The sequence below is a fragment of the Homalodisca vitripennis genome, unplaced genomic scaffold (assembly GCF_021130785.1).
Source record: "Homalodisca vitripennis isolate AUS2020 unplaced genomic scaffold, UT_GWSS_2.1 ScUCBcl_5231;HRSCAF=11869, whole genome shotgun sequence".
Taxonomy (NCBI): Eukaryota; Metazoa; Arthropoda; class Insecta; order Hemiptera; family Cicadellidae; genus Homalodisca; species Homalodisca vitripennis.
Genome location: NW_025781345.1, coordinates 12,970 through 35,246, shown reverse-complemented (window position 1 = coordinate 35,246; position 22,277 = coordinate 12,970). Strand labels below are relative to the sequence as shown.

The window sequence follows — 22,277 nt, the reverse complement described above, 5'->3', positions numbered from 1 at the left end:
CCATATTTGTAGTAAAATGATTTCCGTTGTATAAAATATTCAAAGATTCTTTTCATTTGGTTGTAGAGATTTATACTATTTGGATCTCCATGTCTTAATGAAATTTCCATTTCTGGGTAATCAATTTCAAGTTCTTTCAATCTTTTCGGTATTTCTCTCTTTTTGAGCTCTGAAAACGTAATAAGGATATTCCCACATGTGATTCTTCTTAATTAACACAAAAACATGGTGTTTTTTCTTATCAAAATCTTTACAAACAAGATCTGGTTTCATTAAGTCAATTTTTACACTTTGTTTTGCAATTATTTCCGTTTTGATTTCATCTTTAATTTGCAAGTGCTTAACTTTGTCCTCTAAATATTTAATCTTGTTTTCAAGTTTGTACACACCAAATTTACGAATGCTTGGTAAAACATCTCTCGTAACCCATTGCTGAAAGCTTTTTGCTTCTATTTTATGAGATCTTAAAATTAACGAATAAAGTCCTGATTCATTAATGAAAATAGTATCTTTGTGAATATTTGCGAGGTGGCCCTCGAGGGCTACCTTATCTTTTAGATAAAAGTATTGAGATTTGTCACCTTCATCGACATTATTTCTAATCGCTTTTTCTGTATTGTTATATTCCAATATTTCTGCAACATCTTTAGCCTTAAACCAAAATTCATTATTTTCGTCAACAATTGTTAAAATTTCTTTATTATTGAATTTTAGTTGATTATTTCTTAGATCTATGACTGACTCCATTTAGATAGAAAAAAAATTTAACAAGCAATTATTATTTTGAGTTTAAAGGTCGAAAATAGTGTCTGGATGTAATTTTTGTAAGAGTCGCGATTCGATACCCTTGAAAGTTTAAAGGTAGTCTATTCAATAGACCCCCTTGATTCATGTCCGTTGCTTCGACAATCTTAAATAAATTGTTGTTTTACTCTCATTATTTAATAAATTTCCCTCAGAGTCTTGTATAGTTAGAACGATTTTTTGAATTCTTTTAATATTTTTCTAATTGGAATATAATCGATTTCATTCGGTTTTTTCACTGATTTTTGATCCATAAGCAACATTTGGGAAAAAAGTGTACAAAATTTCAGATTCTTTGTGTAAATGTTCGGTATGATTTTCAAAACTAGGTTCAACGAGATTGCAGTGCACTTCAATTACATCGAACGGTCTAAATTTTGGCGTTTTATTTCCTAAATATACCTGATTTGGCTCAATAGTTTCTTGAACAAACCCTAACAAATCTACAATAATTGCTGAAAACATTATTCTTACTGGTGATTTTATTTGAATTTTATTAGAGAGATAATTTTTTTGCATTTCAAACTTGTTTTCGTCAAAGTTTAAAGATTTTATCTGATTGTTTGAATGTTTTCAGATAATTTTTAAGGGAATTTTTTATTTGATCGAAAGTATAATATCCTTTGTTTAAACCATAATATTTTGTTATGTTCTTCTCACTAAATCCTATACAATAAGGAGAACTTTCACTAATATTTATTACAAAATTGTCAGAATAAAAACCGCTTAAACCGATAAAATAATTTGATTCTTCCTCTAAGTGTATAGGATGTTCCAAGTTTAAAACTAATTTAGAGCTTTCTGAAGTCAACTTGAACAGCTTCATTTTCGCAAGCGTTGCTTCAAGATGAAAATCTTCTATTTAAATGGAGAAATTTTTAAAGCAAAAAGATCAGATAAAACTTCAAACGTTTGAAGAAAATAAGAAAGATCAACCAATCAGATTGTTAATTGTTGGTTCAAGTGGATGTGGAAAAACAACTTTATTATTGAATTTTATCTACAATAGGTTGATTCCTTATTCCAATTTGTATGTTTTTAGTAAATCTTTAGAACAAGACGCCTATAAAAAATTACAAGAAAGATTTGAAAATATTGAGAAGAACTTAAGTAAGAAAATATCATATTTTTATAATGCTTCCGAGGACATAGTTCCGTTAAGCGAATGTAAACCGAATTCTTTAATCGTTTTTGATGATTGTATTTTGGAAAATCAGGACGTTATTAAGGAATATTTCGTAATGTCTCGTCACAAAAACATATCTTGTATCTATCTTTCCCAATGCTTTTCAAAGGTTGATAAACAAGTTATAAGAAAATAACCTGAATATGTTGTGTATTTTTAAGCAAGACGATCACTATTCGAGAAAGATTTACAACAATTATGTGGGATCTGATATGAGTTTTAACCACTTTATTGAGTTATGTGATAAAATTTGGAAGGAAGACTACGGATTTTTAACTATTAATCTAACTTTGAAGCCTAAAAATGGTAAATATTTGAATAAATTTTCCAATATAAACGTGTGATAATCTAGTTGTTTTCATGTTTTTACGTTCACGTTTACGTTTCGTGTTCTCGTTTTTACGTTCCACGTTCACGTTCCACGTTTCACGTTCATGTTTCACGTTCATGTTTCACGTTTTTACGTTCCACGTTCACGTTCCACGTTCACGTTCATGTTTCACGTTCATGTTTCACGTTTTTACGTTCTACGTTCACGTTCCACGTTCACGTTTCATGTTTCACGTTCGTGTTTCACGTTCCACGTTCACGTTTTACGTTCCGTGTTCACGTTTCCACGTTCCACGTTCACGTTTCAAAATTTTCCTAAATAAATGGCGAACGTAACTTCAGAAGAAGCAAAAAAACTTGATCAAATAGAAAAGAAATTAATCAAAGAATTTAAAGAACAGATTCGAATTGATGAAAAAGAACAAGAATTTATTCAAAAAATTAATCAACCTGTAACATCTGCAATAAAAAATGTTGAGGGCAAAATTGAAAATGTTTTAAGCGATAATCAAAATTTGATGAATTTGGTTCCAGTTGTACGACAATTTGCTGATATTTCGATACCAGAATCTGAGTTTGAATTGCCAAAATTACCATCTTCAACACCATTTAGACCTCGAATCATTGAAGACTCTACCATAGTTGAACCAATAAGTCCTGGAACAACGGATATAATAATTGGTGAAATTGGTAAAAAATTTCTTCCTAGAGCAAAGGATGATAAATTTGGTTTGTATTGGGACAGAAAAAAGAAAAGTTTTATGATTGGAAATTTGCCCGTGAATTTTGAGCATAATGATATCATTATTAATGAAAAAACATATGAAGGAACTCAAGGTTTATGGAGATTATTAACAGGCACTGATGTTCCAAAAGACGGTTTATATTCTGAAGAAGACTTGAAAAAGTATACTGAAATTTTATGGAAATCTGATTCAATTTACAAAAATAATGATCCATCTACTAAGAAACCAAAGCCAAGTAAAGGTAAAAAATATCTCAATTTGATTAAACCAATTTGGGAAAAAAGAATCGAAGGAATCAGGTGTGAGAAAATACAGTGATAATAAGATTGAATACAGATATATCGAACGATTTGACAAAACTCGATGGAATTATAAATTATATTTATGCTCAAGAAAAGGCTGGAAACAACAATTTTTTGAACGAAAAGAAAGCGATTAAAGATTTTATTTCGAACAAACTTGATGAAATGATTGAAAAACCTGATGGAATTAAATATTTAAAACGAGTTTTGCCGGCAATAAGTTCATCTATGATTGAGGGTAGTGGACTTTTGAATGATTTTATCAACAATTTACCTTTTGAATTACACGTACCAACTTATCAGTATCTGGGGCCTGGCACAAAACTCGAAAAAAGACTAAAAAGAGGAGATCCTGGTATAAATAAATTAGATCAAGCTGCTATGGAACACGATATTTTTTATGCAAAACATAGAGACACAAATTCCAGACATATCGCAGATAAAGTTTTGCAAGATAAGGCAATGGATAGATTTTTATCAAAAGATGCTAGTTTAGGTGAAAGATTTGTTGCGCTTCCAAACAGCTGGAGCAATGTTTTTGAAGAGAAAACTAGGAATGGGAATCGAAGAGAACTTGAAATTTTAACTATATAAATGGAGGTGAATGTAAATTTCAGCAAAAATCAGAAAGAAAAAAATAAAATCCGCTTTTAAGAAGAAAATACCCGTTAGTATTCAATTTAAAATAGATCAACTAAAAAATGGCGAAGATAAGATATTTTTAACAAATAGACAATACAATAAACTCGAAAAACATAAGAAAAACAATAAAGGAACCAGAATAGAATTTTCTTATAATCAGTTGAAAGAACTTAAAAATGGTGGACTTTTGAAAGATTTATTAGATTTTGGAGAAAATATTCCAGTTGTTAAAAATGTTGTTCCTTATGTTCGTAATAAAGCTGCTCCAATCGTTAAAAAAGATGTGATTTCCTATTGTTCGAAACATTTTAAATTGGTTAGATAAAGAGTTGGAAGATGTTACAGGATCTGGATTAGATGAAAAAACTTTGAATTACGTGAAATCAAACATCGGAAAAAAAATTTGAACCCTTAACATTCGGAGAATTGGAAGAAATCTGCAAAAACATTAAACATTTTAGAGGAATTTTTATGCGCGATACATTACCTGAAAAAGTTAAGAAATTTGAATGTGGAATTGTGAATTTAGACTCGATTATGGGAAGTGGAACGCATTGGGTTTGTTATTATAAGAATGATAAGAATGCCTGTTATTTTGATTCGTATGGAAGAATTGAGGACAAACCACCTATAGAATTGATTAAATATTTGAAAAAATCAAGCGTCTACTACAATGATTCTCAGATTCAAGACTATAAAGATCCCCCCAATTTGTGGTCATTTATGTGTTTTTGTTTTGAATGAACTGAGTACTGGTAAAGATTTTAAAGAAGTTGTTAACAAATTATTGCTTAATAAATATGGATTCACAAAATATTTTTGACGTATTTGGAACACAAATTATTCAAAATGTAGATAATAGTTTGAATTTTGATAGTTTGAGAAATGAGTTTGATAACAAGTTAGAAAATGTATTACAAAACCTTCCAGATTCAGATATGTTTGCTGTCGAGATTGAAGATTTTAAAGCAGAATATGATAACAAACTTGCAAATTTCATGAGTTCAAATGAAGTTGCTGATAAAATAAAAAACATTGGAAAAAGAAGTTGATGATGGTGTAAAAAAAATTATTTACCAATTTAATGTCTCACATCGAAAAAGCTGATGAAATTACTGAAGCGATCAAAGTTGAAAAGAATTATGTTAGTTTGGCTAATAAGAAAAGAATTGTCGGTGTTCGACCTGGTATTGACAAACATGATGTTGTTGTTAAAGAACAAATTTTAAAACCTCTAAAATTATCAGAAAACATCGATATTGTTGATTTACATGATCCGAATGTTAAAAATGCCTTAGATTTTAAAGGAAAAAGAATTAGCGGTGTTAGTAAAGGAATTAATCCATTTGATGTTGTTGTAATGATTCAATTAGAAGATCCTATTAAAATGTTTAATGAACTAAAACAAAATTATGAGAATCATAAACAGCATGTTAAAGATTTTACAACAGAAGTCTATGACAAGTTAGAAGCCAGAAATAGAAGATCAGTAGACGATGTTGGTGAAATTAATGAAAAACTTACTAATTTTAAAGAGTCTTTTGATAAGTTTAGTTTAGATGCTACGAAAACTTTTGAGAATATTGGTCATAAATTTGTTGAATACAATGATTCTTATGCTGTCAAATTTCAAAAATTAGAAAAAAAAACTTAATAATATGGAGGAAGATCTTACTGAAATAGGTATTCGCGTAGGGTTTTATGCACGATAAATTTTCCCTAAATAAATGGCGCTCATATATTGTGTGAGGTGTAAGGCAAAAACTGAAACAAATGATATAAAATACTATGCAAATATCAATGGAGTTAAAAGAATTTCGGGAAAATGTGCTGAATGTAACTCAAAAAAGAGTCAATTTATAAAAACTTGATTTTGAAATTTTTTCCTAATAAATAGAGATGGCGGGACATTACAGTGCTTTCGATCTTTTTTATCATGCAACACGAAAGAGATTTGAAAAAAGAACATTGGGATGACATTTCTCAAAAATATGAATTATCCGAAGATATGATGAGATTATACGTAAACAAATTGAATTGGTATAACATTGCTAAATATCAAACTTTATCATCAGAGTTCATTCAAGAAAATATACATTATCAATTAAAAGATCATATGTCTGTTCTTTGTCTCTATCAACACTTGAGTATAAAGTTTTTGGATGAAAATAAAGATACAGTTGATTGGAACAATATTATAGATAGCGGTTACTATCCTGTGCAAATTTTATTGAAATATGTGACCGAGATCGCAAAATTTAAGGAAGAGAATCCTGAATATGACGAAGTAGATAATTAAAAATGACTCTAATCTTTTTAATTATTTTACTAAAATTTATATCTTTTCTTATAAAAACGTACATTAGATCGATGAAAAAATGATATCTTTCTTATACATGATGTTTAAAATTTCTAAATTTTCTCTTATTAAATGGCGGACTACAGAAAATATGCTAGTGATATTGAAAGGGCGGAGTTTAAAAATTTCTATCCAATTAGTAAACAACATTTGAATGAACCGAATAAAAGAACTGAGTTTAATATTGATTTTGGAGATAACTTTTGCTCGTCTAACTTCCAGTTTTATATTTCTGGAACTTTAACAAAACAAGATGGTCAAGCATATCTTGGAACTGATAATGTTAGATTAATCGATAATTTTATACCGTTTTTATTTTCTAAGATTGAAGTAAGAAAACACAATAAATTGATAGAAGAAGTCGAAAACTGTGGCCAATTAAGCACAATTAAAGGAACTATTTCGTATTCAAAAAGTGATGTTATTTCTCAAACTTCTAATGGCTTTGAATCAGATTTTAAATTTGGTGTTTTTGAAGCAGCTGGAAATTTATCTCATTTTGGATTAGGATTTTTTGAAAATGTTACTATTCCGATCTATAAAGGAGGATTTTATCTAAGTTTTATAAGAGCAGAAGACGATGATGTGATTCTGAAGACTGCAACTGGAAATGTTATGCCTGTTGATGGAAAAATAACAATTACAGATTTTTTTATTAGAGTTCCAATGATTGATTATAAAATCACGAGTAAAATAAGGTTGATTGATGAAATTACAAAAAGTCAAAACATTATGTTTAATTTTCTAGATTGGCAATGTATTGAACAAAAAGGTATTTCCGGAACAACTTATTCGTTCGATATCACAAATATTTATAGAAATATCTTCAATCCCAAGTTCGTTATCATAGGTTTTCAAACAGATAGACAGAATAATCAAGAAAAAAATCCTTCAAAGTTTGATAGTTTGGATGTAAAAAATATCAGAGTAAAATTGAACGGTTCTTATTATCCAGATGAATTACAAAATTTAAACATTTCCGGAGGTCTTTTCAGAATCATGTATCAGATGTATCAAGATTTTAAGAAAGTTTACTGTAATAATAAGGAAATGTATTACAATCCTAAAGAATTTTTAGCGAATAGACCTATTTATGTCATTGATACAACAAAGAGTTTTGACAAATATTTCTGGTTCAAAGAACGATATAATTATCAATATGGATTTTCAAAAAGCTGTTACAAACGCGATTTGTTATGTTGTTGTTGTCTCTGAGAAATTTTTAGCCTATGATGTGATTAAGAACGATATTAGAGAAATTCAGTAAAAATCGCGTTATTCGTCGGATAGTTTTAAAACTTTACAGAATTGTTAAAGACATTGATAAAAGTATACATTTTAAATTGCATTAAAAAATTTTGAAAAATAGGGATGATATTAGGAAAAAAACTATTTCAAGGTCATGGACCGGAAGTTATGATTTTAAAAAATACTTTAATATTTACTGATCCTATATACCAAATTTCAGCAAAAAAGCTCCAATAGTTCTCGAGATATAAGAGTTTTAAGATAAGGGATGATTGGGGTAGTTTTTGAAAATTTTGTTATTTTCATGAAATTTTAAGTTGAACTTGCTTGTTTTTGAAGTTTCAGATTTTTCTGATAATTTTTTTTTATTTTTTTATGAATATTAAGAAATAGGGGATGATTTCACCCTTATGGATAAGTTAAGTCGAAAGAGTTAAGTATTTACTATATGTGTACCAAATTTCATTAAAAATCGGTTGAGTGGTTTTTGAACAACAAGGTTTGAAAGAAATATTGATATATACTTATTTAATATACATTGGAAACTATAACAGTTCTAGGGAATTGAGACATTTCATTTTAACATGTTGGTAACACTACATCTCGTCTTCATCTCTTGCTGGGTGTTGGCCACGTATAGCTAGCCATGTGTGATCCTCCTCTATTTTAACGAAATTTAACAAGATATATCATTATTTAGAAGATTCTAATGTATTTGCAAGTTGAAGAAAGAAGATATGGACTTTATATGAAGTAAGAAGATTGTGTGATGTTCTGTGTTTCTTGTTAAAAGTGAAGTGAAGTGTTCCACTGGGCGTTGCCATTCATAGTGTTATTATATTTTATAAGTTACTTTTATATTTGGGACTCGAAGAAAGACATTACAAGAAGATTGTGAATTTGTGTAGACATTCTAAACTGTGATAAAACATTGTGTGAAAATAGTGATGTAAAGTGATGAATTGTACGACGAAAAGTATCAAGGTCACCGCGTTCCTAGTGGTAACGCCTACGTCATAGTTAGTGACACAAACGCCTCTCACATGTTTAAATAAAATGAGATTCGAGGTCACCGCGTTCCTAGTGGTAACGCCTACGTCATAGTTAGTGAAACAAACAGTCGAGGTCACCGCGTTCCTAGTGGTAACGCCTACGTCATAGTTAGTGACACAAACGCCTCTCACATGTTTCAATAAAATGAGATTCGAGGTCAAGCGTTAGTGGTACAAACGCTCACAGCAGACGTCACAAATCTACAGTTGATTGAAATAAAATATATGATACCTTTCTTCTTCTCCCATTCCCAATTTCTTAGAAGTTAAGTAGATATCGCAAAAACACGCACACTAACAACACTCATTTTGTATGTCTTTCATTATATCGTATTGAATTGCTGAATGACAAACGTTTCTCTTTTCTTCGTCAGAATCACACACACACAATATATCTGTTTCGTAAATGTTTTTTCCATACAATTTATCCCAATCTACAACAAAAGCGTGATCTCTTATAAATTCCTTTGATAAATCTTGTTGTTTACAAAGACTTGTTAAAAAACTGGCTGTGTAGATATTCCTTTGACTTCTTAATATTCCAACAAATAAACAATGAAATTTAGCATAAAAGCGATGAAAAATGTCAGATTGTTGGTGTTTTAGTTTATTTTGTAAAAATCGGAATATTTTTCTTATTTTTCTATTATTTAATTTAAAATCTCCTATTACATTTAACATATTTATACTATCTAAGTTTGTCTGTAATAAATTGCATTGAACACTTTTTAGTACTTAAAAGTTCTCTGAATTCGTTTTCATTTAAGGATTCGTTTTCACTTAAGGAAAATATCAACATTTGTTTAACATATTTAGGTAATTCAAAGAAGTCTTTATAACTATTTCCTGTGGTAAGTTCTTTAAATGCTAGAAACTGAAGTGATTTTGGAGAGTTCATGTTGTTTGGTGACTATTTAGTAGAAAAGTTTTTTATTTAAGAAAAATAATTTGCTAAATTCATATTATTCTCTTTCATTCCTTCTAAAACTTCAAAAATATACTCTTTCGCTGATGAAAAATCTCGATTTCTTCCGGAATAATCTTTGTAATCATAGACAAAATATCCTAAATAGTTGAATAATAAAATAAAATCATTTCTCTTTATCTCGGTAGTTGAAATATAAACATAAACATTTGCGCTGAAAAATTTATATCTCGGCAGACTTAGTTCCATAATCTCCATTTATAAAAAAATCTTTTTGTTTAAATGGAAGAGTATAATGCCAACTGTTACAAGTGTTATAATAGAGGAGAAAATTGTTGATAAAAGATTCGTTTGTAGAGATTGTAATTTAATTTTGTATGAAAGACCTAAACCTAAGAAATTTCGAAATAAACTAACACATTTGAATAATCTGCTTATGAAATTACAATACGGAGGTGAGAAACAAACAAAATTTGTTACAGAATTTAGAAAACAGAATAAAAATTTTTACTTATCTCTTGGAACCGTTGAAAAAATTATTTTCCTTTTCAAAGAATACATTAGGTTTGTTGGTTTAAATACACACGTTTATTATGAAAAGATATTACCTGTATTTTTTCATTATCTGGATGTTGAATTTGTTTATGATTTTGAACCAGAAATCCTCGATGATTTTATAGTACATTTGGAGAAATTAAACGAAGAACCTCGTGAAAAGAATGCGGTTTTACTCACATTCTCCCCGACTTCTCGAGTGATTGTTAGCAAATTTCATTTTTTCCGTCTTTAAATTTTTTCTATAATAAATGGCAGCGCTGTTACAAGAGTTGAATAAGGTTGGTGAACTAAGATTCAAAGAATATAAGAAATTAGTGGAATTGGAAGAAAAAAAGAGATATAGAATCTTGAATTTGGAGAATATGAAAGATAAATTCGGGTTTACAATAATTGCCGAGTTGGAAGATTGTAAAGTACACTTGCCGAACAGATTTTTGACTGTTTTGGATGAGAAAAAGATTAAAGAATTAAACAAAAATGAAAAATTACACTTGATTGTTACTGGAAAGAAGACTATAAAAGATAAAGACTGTGTTACAATTAACTTTGTAGAATAAAGATTTTTTATTAAGATTTTTTGATTTTTTCATTTAAAACAGCTTATAAATGTAGAAGCAAACATTGAACAGTAAAACAGCTAAAGATTCGGTTATTTAACATTCGTGCTTTCCTGTTAGATTTTATTAGATTTGTTTATGGTTCAATGGACAGTATTTTACATTGATTTTCTGTCTGTCCCAAAAGTGGTCTAGAACCGGCATATTCATATATATATATATATATATATATATATATATATATATATATATATATATATATATGGATATATATATATATATATATATATACACCTATATACGACTTAAAATTTACTGAGGTCAAAAAGTTTCGGTTCCAGCCGTTCAAGTTTTGTTCCGACCTAATTTAATTTTGTTTGGTTCCACAGTTGATGTTGCCTTGATGACTTGATAAATAAAATATATTCGTATCTTGGTTTTCAAGACACAATTGAGTCAAAAAAAACATGTACTACCAGCCCTTGTAATCTACTTCCGGTCTAAGATATTTCAAGTGTCATAGTTAGAGTTTGCTTTTGGTTCCAATGAAGAATAGGCCTATATATGTACAGTATGTCCAACAACACATAAAATAAAAACATATCATTGTGTTATTTTCTGTAATGTTAACAAAATGGCGTCTGTTGAAAATGTTTAGAGTTGAATAACAAAGATAACAAGATATTTATAATAACTTTACACGATAACAACTATTTCAGCAATTTTATTGCAATTCTAAAGGTAGTTTTTCTAACGAAATCAGTCAACGCATTAGCGTACACGACCACTCTAAAGATTCACTTGCATAAGCCAGGAGCAACAAACCACTGAGACGTTTCGTTTGGCGCTCACGGTTATTTGTTTTTATTTTACATTTATCTATTCAAACCTATGTGCCAAATTTGGTTTCTTCGTTTAACTAGTTCTAGAGATATTATTTTTTTTAAGAATACAAAATGACTAGTTACTAAACGACACGTTCATTGACTTATATTTACAGGATCTTTTTTGCTTGAAATGAAGAATACTAACATCCGCAGAAATTTGTGACACCCTCTTGAGAACACCACAGGGTGTTATAGAAATATCTTTTAGTATGTGGTAGGACTAAAAAGCTTACTTTGGCCAAAAAGGTCTACTGCCCCAGCTCTTGCAATCTACTTTCGGTCTAAGATATTTTAGCACTGTAGTATAGTTTATCACGTTGTATGAATAAATTAAAATATGCAAACACTTATGACTGAGCCTAATGTATTTACGGTGTCAAATTTGAGGTTAATTTATTGTACCGATCAAAATAATATAATAATACTCTTTATTGCATTAACAATTGTTACAATTGCATTGCATGCGTCATAAAATGGAATTTAAGTTGATACTTAAATTCAAACTTTAAAATAGAATCATCATAAATTGTTAGGCCTATTCTTTATAAAAACACAGTATGTCATAAAGATGTCATTCGATCTTTATTTATCTATATCAGAACCAGGTTATGTGTTAATACTCTTGAATAACTTCATTAATTTCTAATGTTTTCATCCCAGCGGCCCATTATGAACTCATCAACAGAGTAAAATGCCTTTGACACCAGGAAGTGTTTTAGTCGAGCTTTAAATTGACTGGGATCGTATATACATATTTAGATCTCGGAAACTTACTTCATTCAAAAGGGCCTACTTCCGGTTCTTGTAATCATCTTGCGGTCTAAGATATTTCCAGTTGGGTTTGCGTTATTGTCCCGATGAGGCAAATATACATGCATACTTAGGACTGATATGCCTATTGTGGTAAAACAAAACATTACGCCCGATATAAGGAGTAAACCGTTATTAAGTTAATGCAACATTTCAAAATAATCGTATATAACTTTGCGTTGTAGAAGTCTTGATGTCTTTCGTGCTTTCAGTTCTGGGAAAAAACTGAGGCATGTTAGTGTCCTCTGTTATTCTTTAAGCCACTGTATAGTCGCCACATCACAATGTCAAGTTTTGATCACTTGACGTGCAAATATTCACAGGTTTGTTCATTAAAATTGGTTATATAACAGTATTTCCAAAATACACTATAAACAAAGAATCTCCTATGCATTGGATGTATTTGATTCATCATTTACACAGTCTGGAAGAAAAGTTATAGGATAACTTTGCTTGTGTTATCTCTGCATTTCACTTATCAAGCACTGTGTACATAATGTTTAATAAAATTGAAATATTAACAAAAGATTCAGCCTCTTTGACGAACTTAAGCTTGACCATAAAAGAAGGTTTAAAATTATTAACATGTGCTTAATATAAGTCAAATTTGTATTGTGAACCATTTATATTATCATTATTTATCAGAATTCTAAAGTATTCCGGAAAATGTTTCCGACCATTCTATTTCTATATATGCCTTCCTTGGACTTCAAAGAATAAAAAAAGAACTAGCCAAACTTGTCCAGCCGTTCTTGAGTTTAGCGATTTGCAACACATTTAGTGCTTAATTTTTATTTATTAGATTTGGTATTAACCGAATGGAAAGCTCTTACGCTCTATATATGCCTTTTGTGGATTTGAATTACAGGGCAATAGCCCCACAGAATCCCAAATTTTCAATATTAATCTTGTGAGGGTTTTTTATTTTATCTTTAAACAGCTGATTACTAAAACACACGTGTTGCTCAGATAGCTATTCTCAATCCACTACGCAACTTATTATCAGCTAATTGGTTAGAGCATTCGCTATTTAAACATTGCAGTGTAAATAAATATCCAATGAAATAAAACTCGTAAAGAATCTGTATTTATCAAATAATATATGAACAGCATTATGAAAAAAAAAGTTACTTAGAAAGTTTTATTTATAAAAAGATGAGACATTAAAAATGTACAATTATACAAATATACTAATACAAACAAAATCAAATATGAATACTTGTTTTAAGGGGATTCGCCACTGAAAACATACTTTTTTTTAATACACAATAAAAATAGCTTAACCATTTTTTTCTAGTGTGTAGTAGGCTAACAAAAAATACAAAAATATAAAACGGCCAAATAGTTGTCACATACAGCCTACAGCGAAAAAAACGGGGGGTTTTCGCATTTTTCAGACCATATTTAAAATTGATATATCTAAGAAACTATCCAACATATTGCACTACTCATGGTCTAATTTTGAAGATATGGATCTAATCTAAATATTTAGGTACATTTATCATGTTTAGTCGTTTTAATAAAATAATTTAGTAAACTTTAGACTTTTAAAGAAAAAAACATGCATATATATAAAATTATGTTTCTATTCATCATATATACCTAAAAATCTAACTCTACCTAAATATTTAGAAAAAGATCTACTTAATATGTAGTAAAAATATGAACTATCTATCTCAATTAGTTCCCAAGATATATCGATTTTTGTCTGAAAATTTATCGAAATTCAAACTTTCGGAAAACTGCGATAGAAAGTAAACGTAGGTTCAATACTAATATATCACGTATATTTTTTTAGTTTATGGTTCTGAAATAAATTTACACAATATATTAGGTTAAAATGTTTTATTATACATCAATATTAGGTCATATTATTATGTCAGTGTTCAATAAAATATACATATATATATACATTGTAAAATAAAACAGAGTTCGTTCAAAAGTCACCGGCACCATATGTTTTCCCCTCCGCTTCTATTTTCCTGGTTTCTTCCTCAAGCTGTGCATGTCTCAACTTCCTTCTGTACTCATCTTTTTCATCTTTTTGCGTTTCTGTGCCAGTGTTAGACTTTTATTGTCGAAGCGCTTGGCAATCTTGGCAGCGTTTTTTCTAGGGCTAAGACCAATTGACATTTGAAAATCAGATATTGCTTGCCTATAGCCTGTATTATACTGGCATACTGCTTCACACACCTGCATCTATAGTTTTCTTCGAGATGCGAAGGTATTTTTTGGGCATTTTGTCCAAACTATGCCATGCAAAGCCTCGTTGGCGTTTTGTGTTTTTGCGGACACGCACCTGGTGAGTAACGCGTCACTAGCAAGGCGCTGGTATAGTGGTAGAATTTTGGCAACCACTCTCTCAGTCAACGGGGTTTTCACATTATCCTTGTGAAGGCCAGGTACTTCACTTTTGGCAATGCCCGGTTGTAAAAACACCAGGATTCATTTCCCTCCGGGCACTTTGGGTGATTCGGTTTATCGTCAGTTGAGGGGCAATGGGACAGAGTTGCAAGGACAGCATTTTAAATTTTTTTTTACATGGCCTGAATTGGTTTGAATGGCATTTCTGTAGTAGGTAGTCAGTTTGTTTATAGTTGTTAATTTCAAACTACCATATGATTTCCCTCCCAAGGTTTTGCCCTTTCCGGTGTTTTCCGAAACAATTTTTCGGAGGCCGGTTCCAAGGCGCTTGGCTATACGCTTGAAACATTCTTCCTTTTCAATTGGAGTTTCATAAAGATTTAGATTTGTAAGGTGGCTAAACGTTTTAGAGTCACCATCTGACACTAGTGTTGTATAACGGAATCCGTGTTTCTCCGATCTTTTCCATATCCGCTCCGCAGCCTCAGTTTCCATAGACGGCGAAGACCCATCAAAGTTTTTTTGGCAATTAGGGTTGTGCCTTTCAAACCAAGCTTGAAATCCATCTGTTCCTGAACCCAGCTTCTTTTTCATTTTATCACAAACCCTGCAGTATTTTGATAAAACTTCATAGTCCACTACTAGACCGGTTACCACATCGATACAACAACCGACACCATTTTTTGAGGTGAACCCTCGCTTCTGCCAGCTCCCATCGAAACTAACGGAAATATTTATTGGGCCATGGTCATCTAAATTAGTATTGTTTATGATAGAATAAGCTTTTCTTACTTCTGTCCTTGCTTTTTCCAAGGATTCGTTTGCCGTCTTGATGTATTGTTTTTCCATTTGTCTCATATGTTGATAATATGCGTTACAGCTCATAGGCTTCATATTCATTGACATACTGAATGCCTCTAATCCCCTATGACGTTTTCCTAAGCTACTAAAGGTTTGTACAACCCTTCGGTTTACATCGTACGACAAGCGTGAAGTCGTGCCCTCATGTTCAACTGTTTTGTTAGAAGTTTCAAAATTATTTTTGTAATTGCATTCTTGACACCATATGTTGAAAGCATGTGCATATCCCTTTGAAGGCATTTGAAGGACTTGAAGGTTCCCTGCACACTCAGGACAAGGAAATTTTTCCATAAAATTTGATAGTTTGTTTCCATCTACAAAAATATAGTTAGGCGCATTGTCGTCAAATGTGACTTCTGTTTTATAGCTATTGTAAAGCGCGAAGCCAGTAAGTTTATCAGGAACTTCATTATCATTATTAGAACATGAGGTAACTGGTTCAGATGTACTTGGTACAGTAACATCATCATTAGGTAGTAACATAACCCCACTTTCATCATGGATACCTGTGTCTGTATCAATACTTACAAGACTTGCAGGTTGCACCTCATACCGCTTTGCAATATTGTCCTTATTTCTTCTAGCAACATTTTTTTTTGTATTCTTGTCTCTTCCCATATTTTATGGCATAAAACTGAACTAAACTTCACTCAAAACAAACAGCCTGAAACTCAACAGTAGAATGATAGATGACAGAACACAAATTGTTTTGTTTTTATTCTATTACTACTACTTCTTCTTCTTCAGCATAGAGTAATGAAAATAAAACAGTACAATGATTGATATGCGTATTAAGTAAAGCCATGAAACTTAAAAACATATTACGAAAAATCTCACTATCTTCCGGAAGAATATCATAAGAAACAACTAAATTATCCTCTTACTCGAAAATAGTTACTATATTACGAAATTGTCTTGAAACATAAAAGAACTTTAATTTCTTTGTGTGCCACGCTGTTGTTACTACTGCCATCCTCTTAAATATAACTAACATTGACGTTACCTTTTTAAACTTGTAAATTGATGTAAATGTTACATTAATTTTAATACATATCCCAATTATGGATTTCTAATTTATGATATAGGTCAATTCTGCTGTTAAATTTGTTAATTTATTTAGTAATACTACAGCGTTCCAAAAACCTTTAACTAACTGTTTTAACATTCAATGCCTGTAAGGCGTCGAGGGACGGTAAAAATATTCGTGAACTGGGGCATTTTAACACATATAAAGCTTAGTTGTTGCTTCATATAACAACATGATATATTGTTAGTAACAGTAACATTCTTAATGTAATAATATCGTATTGACAGCATTATTAAAATTACATTTACTACGTAGGTCTTTCATTTATTAATTACTAAATTGTATTTACCAGTAATAGAGTGTAAAGTTTTAAAAGGCTTATTGTACTCTCTCACTTTCAATTTGTGTAAGGCGGTTTCCGTGGTGTAGCGGTTATCACGTCTGCCTAACACGCAGAAGGTCCCCAGTTCGATCCTGGGCGGAAACAGTTATATTTTTAATATTCGATATCAAACTGCCGTTTCTAACTAATAATCAAACTGTTACTAAATATCTCGCAGTATCAGAGATAATCGTTTTAGATTAACAATATTCTTCGTTTTTTTCATGCAAGCATTCAGATTAAAGCCTTAGTTTTGTAAAAAGGTTTTTCTGGTTTCATTACAGTTTTTTTTATACTAACTTGAATGCTCTGTAATGGAAAAAGTACTGAAACCTGAGATCTCGCCTTTAACCTGGGCATTGTAGCCAATTCTTCTAAGCAATGGAAAAAATGTTTCAAAAGTTCAATACGTTTATGTAAAATTCTGATGTTAAAGAAGAAACTGGGAGTCTTATTAAATTTTCTGTATCATGAAAACTATAAATTTATAAGTGAGTGTAAAGTTTACAAAAATGCCATAAAAACATTATTCGCAACTAATAACAATGTACTTTTTGCTTGCTAATCTTAAACAAGAAGGAGAATCAATAGATCTCTATTTACAAACGCTTAATTCTCTTAGTAAGGAGTGTAAATATAAAATCATCGATGTTAAAACCTATGCTGATGAGTTAATCAGAAATGTCTTGATTAGTGGTTTAAATTAATCTCAAATCAGATAACGTATTCTAGAACACGTCTTAACCTTGAAAAGTATATATATATAAGTTCATTCCTTAGAGTCAGCTCCAAAACATGCGATAAGCGTTCATCCATGATTTCATGCGTACCTGAATCATTTGTCACAATGCTGATAGTACTTTACAGATTCCGAAGTTACTACTACCGAGCTCAGAAATACATTTCTACTACTGCTGATGTATCAGCATATAGATTGTAATAGAAGTGTTATTTCTGTGAAGGAACAAGACACATTTTAAGAGAAAGATGTCCTGTAAAATATGCTATTTGTAAGATTTGCTCGAAAACTTGATAACGTTAACAGTTTGATAAAATCCACTTCGCAGTTTGAAAGACTGTATATTGATTTTGAAGAACAACTATCATCGTTAAGCAGAAATCGTAAATATTTTTGACGAGTTCTCTAGCTTCCCATTCTCTTACCCATGCAAAGAGCGGCAAATACGAAAGTCTAGTTGATAAAGTTGAATAAGAACAAGCAAACCCACGATACGCACTATTTCGGTATCCAACGGTTGTCGGAGAGAATATACCGTGTCACTAAGACACCCAGAGGTGATAAAAGTCTAATGGTGGCAGACTTCTCCAATTGGTTGGATGAGCAAGAGACGGAGCATGAACATTAAGACGCACCACAAGCAAATAATGAAGATTCGTCAAAAAAACACTGAAGCTGAATCAACAATTTAATGAAGAAAATAATATAGTTTCTCCTTGAAGAGGATCAAGAATTAAGATGGATTCCCGAATGTTTCAACGACTACTGTACCTCCTAAGTTCAGTAGGGGAGAAAGTTATATAATTCACTCTTATAAAAACAAAATTAGATCATTTGTAAAAAAAAAACATTAAGTAATTTTGTATACATTGTGATTTTTTAGATGATCTAGTTGAATGTTGTTGATTAAGGCCCTAATTTGTAAAAAGGTTTTATAGGTTTAATTACACACAGATGTTAAATTAAGAATATTTTAAATTGGAGTTTTAAAAATTATGATTGATTTGCTAGGACAAATACCTAATCCATAATATTCCAATAGATACCATGTCCTGTTACGTGGGACTGGATGTTGCAAAAAAGTAGTTAATTATAATGGAACAACTTGAAAGACGTTATAAATTTATCTGGAAAAAAATTGTTAATCTAAAATTTAAGTTATTTTGTTATATTTATCTAAAAAGCTAAAAGATAACTGTTTCCGCCCAGGATCGAACTGGGGACCTTCTGCGTGTTAGGCAGACGTGATAACCGCTACACCACGGAAACCGCCTTGCAGTAGGAGAAAGTAAGACAGTACAACAAGCCTTTTACAAGCCTACACTCTATAATTGGTAAATATAACTTTAGTACTTAATAAATGTGAAAGACCTACAAAAAAAGTATGGTTGCCTGTAAAGTCGGTTTTACGGGCGAAGATTTTACGTGACAACGTCTTTTTTTCGGTAGAATATTTATTGATATGAATATTATTAAATTGCACAATAGGAACAAGGAATTGAATGAAAATAAGAATTGCACAAATTTTAACTATAGAAATATATTTTGTTTACTAAAACATTGTACATAATTTGAAATTAATTAAAATTTGTTATTGTAAATGGTAAAGTTGAATAAAACATTTACTAAAATTGGAATTTGAAATTCTTGCTAAACACAGTTAAATTCTAACTCCGCGCGTGGTGATTGGTCGGTTTAGTTCGTTTGTTTGGTCGCACTGTTATGACAGGTTAGAGGTTATAATTTGTTATTTTAAATGTTTGACTAGCAATACACGCTGTTTCTTCTCAATCGACTGAATTACGATTGATTGCAGAGTGATTTAAACTAATAATTTACTTAACACTATCAACATTTGTCAATAGTATGACATAACCTATAAACTCAGTTTCTCAACTTTTGTGTCAATCTAACAATTAATCAATCAATCATAGTTTACGATAATGAAATATCAGTGTACAATTATTTACCTTTATTGTTGTAGTTGTTGTAAATGACGAATCTAAGCACTCCACATTTTCACGAATAAACATAGTTATCTGCTTTATCCCGTGCGGCGGACCCACAGTTATCTGCTTTATCCCGTGCGGATCCCGTGCGGCGGACCCACTGGACGGGCATCGTAACGTTACCGGGCGTTACACTTTTTCATGAGTGACTCCGAGCCGCAACCTAATTTAAGACGTTGTCACGTCAAAATGTAATTTTAATATTGTTGTTAATATGATATTATTACATTACGAATTTTACTGTTGTGACTAACAGTATAATGTTGTTTTATAAAACAACAACTAACCTTTATATGCGTAAAAAATGTAAATACCCCTATTCAAAGGGCCATAGTCAGACTCTAAAGGGGGATCAAACCGAACTTGACTGTTCTGCTTCGACATTACACTTTAAGAATGCAAGGGAACACTCAATGTAGTAATGCTAAATTTATGCCGATTAAAATTTAGAGAGATTTAAATGTACCGACCCGTTGTCACCGTCATTTCTTGAGAGCACATTGTTTTTGACATAGGTCGTGTTGCCCACAGAATTTTCGTTGTCCAGCTACGGCGGGATCTTAAAGATATACTTCAGAGCTAGCAAAATACAGGTTTAAAAATAGCAAAGATAGAATTGTAGCCAGAAATAATGTTGGCTTAACCGAACTATCCAAGAAGGTAAAAACACACAAAAGGTTGGCTGATGTAAACTTTACTGAAGAAATCACTCAAAAAGTCGCGCTGCAAGAACTTTTTATAAAAGAAATATTTTCTATAACATCTAGTAGTCATAAGGCCACATCTAGGTAATTAAAGGACGAATTTGAGATTTAAATAGGTTTTCTCAATACTTTTTAGTTTGTAGGAGACGACTAAAGAAGACACAAAAATAAAACTTAGTGGGATAGTTCTAAAGTACGCAAAACGAATTAGCAGATAAAATAGTCTTTAATTCAAAATCTTAGATTTTTGTTTACTATAAACACAGGAAAAGTTCCTTTTCTAAAAAAAAGGCAGTCACAGAGTTAGTCATTCCTAGAGTTTCTTGTTATAGAGTATCAGACTGATAATGCATATCAATATGGGTGATGCCATCCTTGACTTCACAAGAAAAGTAAGAAAAAGATCTGCAAGCTGCTTATGAATATTCAATATAATTAAATACCTATGTACAGCTGTTTTGTTTTGAGAGGTAATCCAGTGTAACTATACTTAATTTGTAAGGTGAATATTTATATCACACTAACCACTCATAAGAAAGATTACGTTCTGTGATAATTTTGAATTACCACTTTTGTGGTTTTACAAAATGTCTTACAAACATGCAGTATAAATAAAAAAAAAAAAAATATCAGTTAAAATTGTGGCCTTTTTAGAAGGTTCTAGGGCCATTTCTGTCGGCATTTTCAAACAATAGTAGTATATAGTAGAGACAGAATGAGGTAGAACTACCTAAATTTCTTTTGATGCTCTCTTTAAAATGTTTGGCTCCAGAATGTTTATAATAGAGAGTGCTATACAATATATTCCTGGAGTAACAACATAAACTCTCCAGATAATTTTATAAGCCAAAGCAAAAAATCCGCAATGGTTTGAAGAAACGGGTTGAAATTTTGCGAAAAAAATTTACATGCCAATTAACCAAAACCTTTCGATATATTTAATAGAGGCAGACACTATTAAAAAGTCCATTCAAGCCCTCTAAAACTTTTGGAGTTAGTAATTCGCTGAGCGTTAGCGAAGCCTATCACTCGAGGAACTGGAATAATTTCATTTCTCTCTACCCTTATTTTGAAAAAGAACTGACCTATAGACTCAAAATTGACCTTTTCTATATGAGGAACACTGAGTTCCATGATGGTGCATGTCACTCCGTGTGACTTAGCATTAATGAAATTTTTATATAGGTCTTACGGGTAACCATGATGGCTAGGATAAAATAGTAGAACAAACATAAATTTATAAGCAAACTCACTACACTCGTAATACATTTTCACGTCTAAAATATTAACACATGTAGCCTAACTATCCCAACACAACACGTGTCGCATAAAATACTTCGCTGAGGTTTAATGCAACAATATTTCATGTATATAGCTCATTTTACTAGAGTAACAAAAAGAAGGAATATAATATGGAAAAGAAATTTTAACCCCTCCCCCCTCCCCGGAAAGCAAATTTATAATTGTGTCTGTTTGGCTTGAAAAAGGTATTATGGTCCAGAAGAATTTATTTCCGGTCTAAGTATATTTACGGTGTTATAGTATAATTTTCATTGGTGCCTTGATCAAGAAAAAAAGCTAAGGTTTAAAAAGTCTACTTGGGTCACAAAACAACCCTGCCATTGTTGTTACACTTGTTACATCCTGCCATTGTAATGTACTTCCGGTATAATTTATTTCCGGTACCGTTAGTCTGTTGAATGCATGAATGCATGATACATATTGTGTTATATGCCACTTTTCTAGGATAACGAGAAGTTGAAAAACAATGTACTGTATAGTTCG

The 22,277-nt window shown here is 31.0% G+C and overlaps 2 non-coding genes across 2 annotated transcripts; one reads left to right on the top strand and one right to left on the bottom strand.

The window, feature by feature from the left end:
• The first annotated feature begins 17,072 nt into the window (after nt 1-17,072).
• Trnav-aac lies at nt 17,073-17,145 on the top strand. The gene has a single exon. It is a non-coding gene; the product is annotated as a tRNA-Val (tRNA).
• Nucleotides 17,146-18,975: 1,830 nt separating this feature from the next.
• On the bottom strand, nt 18,976-19,048 carry Trnav-aac. The gene has a single exon. It is a non-coding gene; the product is annotated as a tRNA-Val (tRNA).
• Between the last annotated feature and the right edge of the window lie 3,229 nt (nt 19,049-22,277).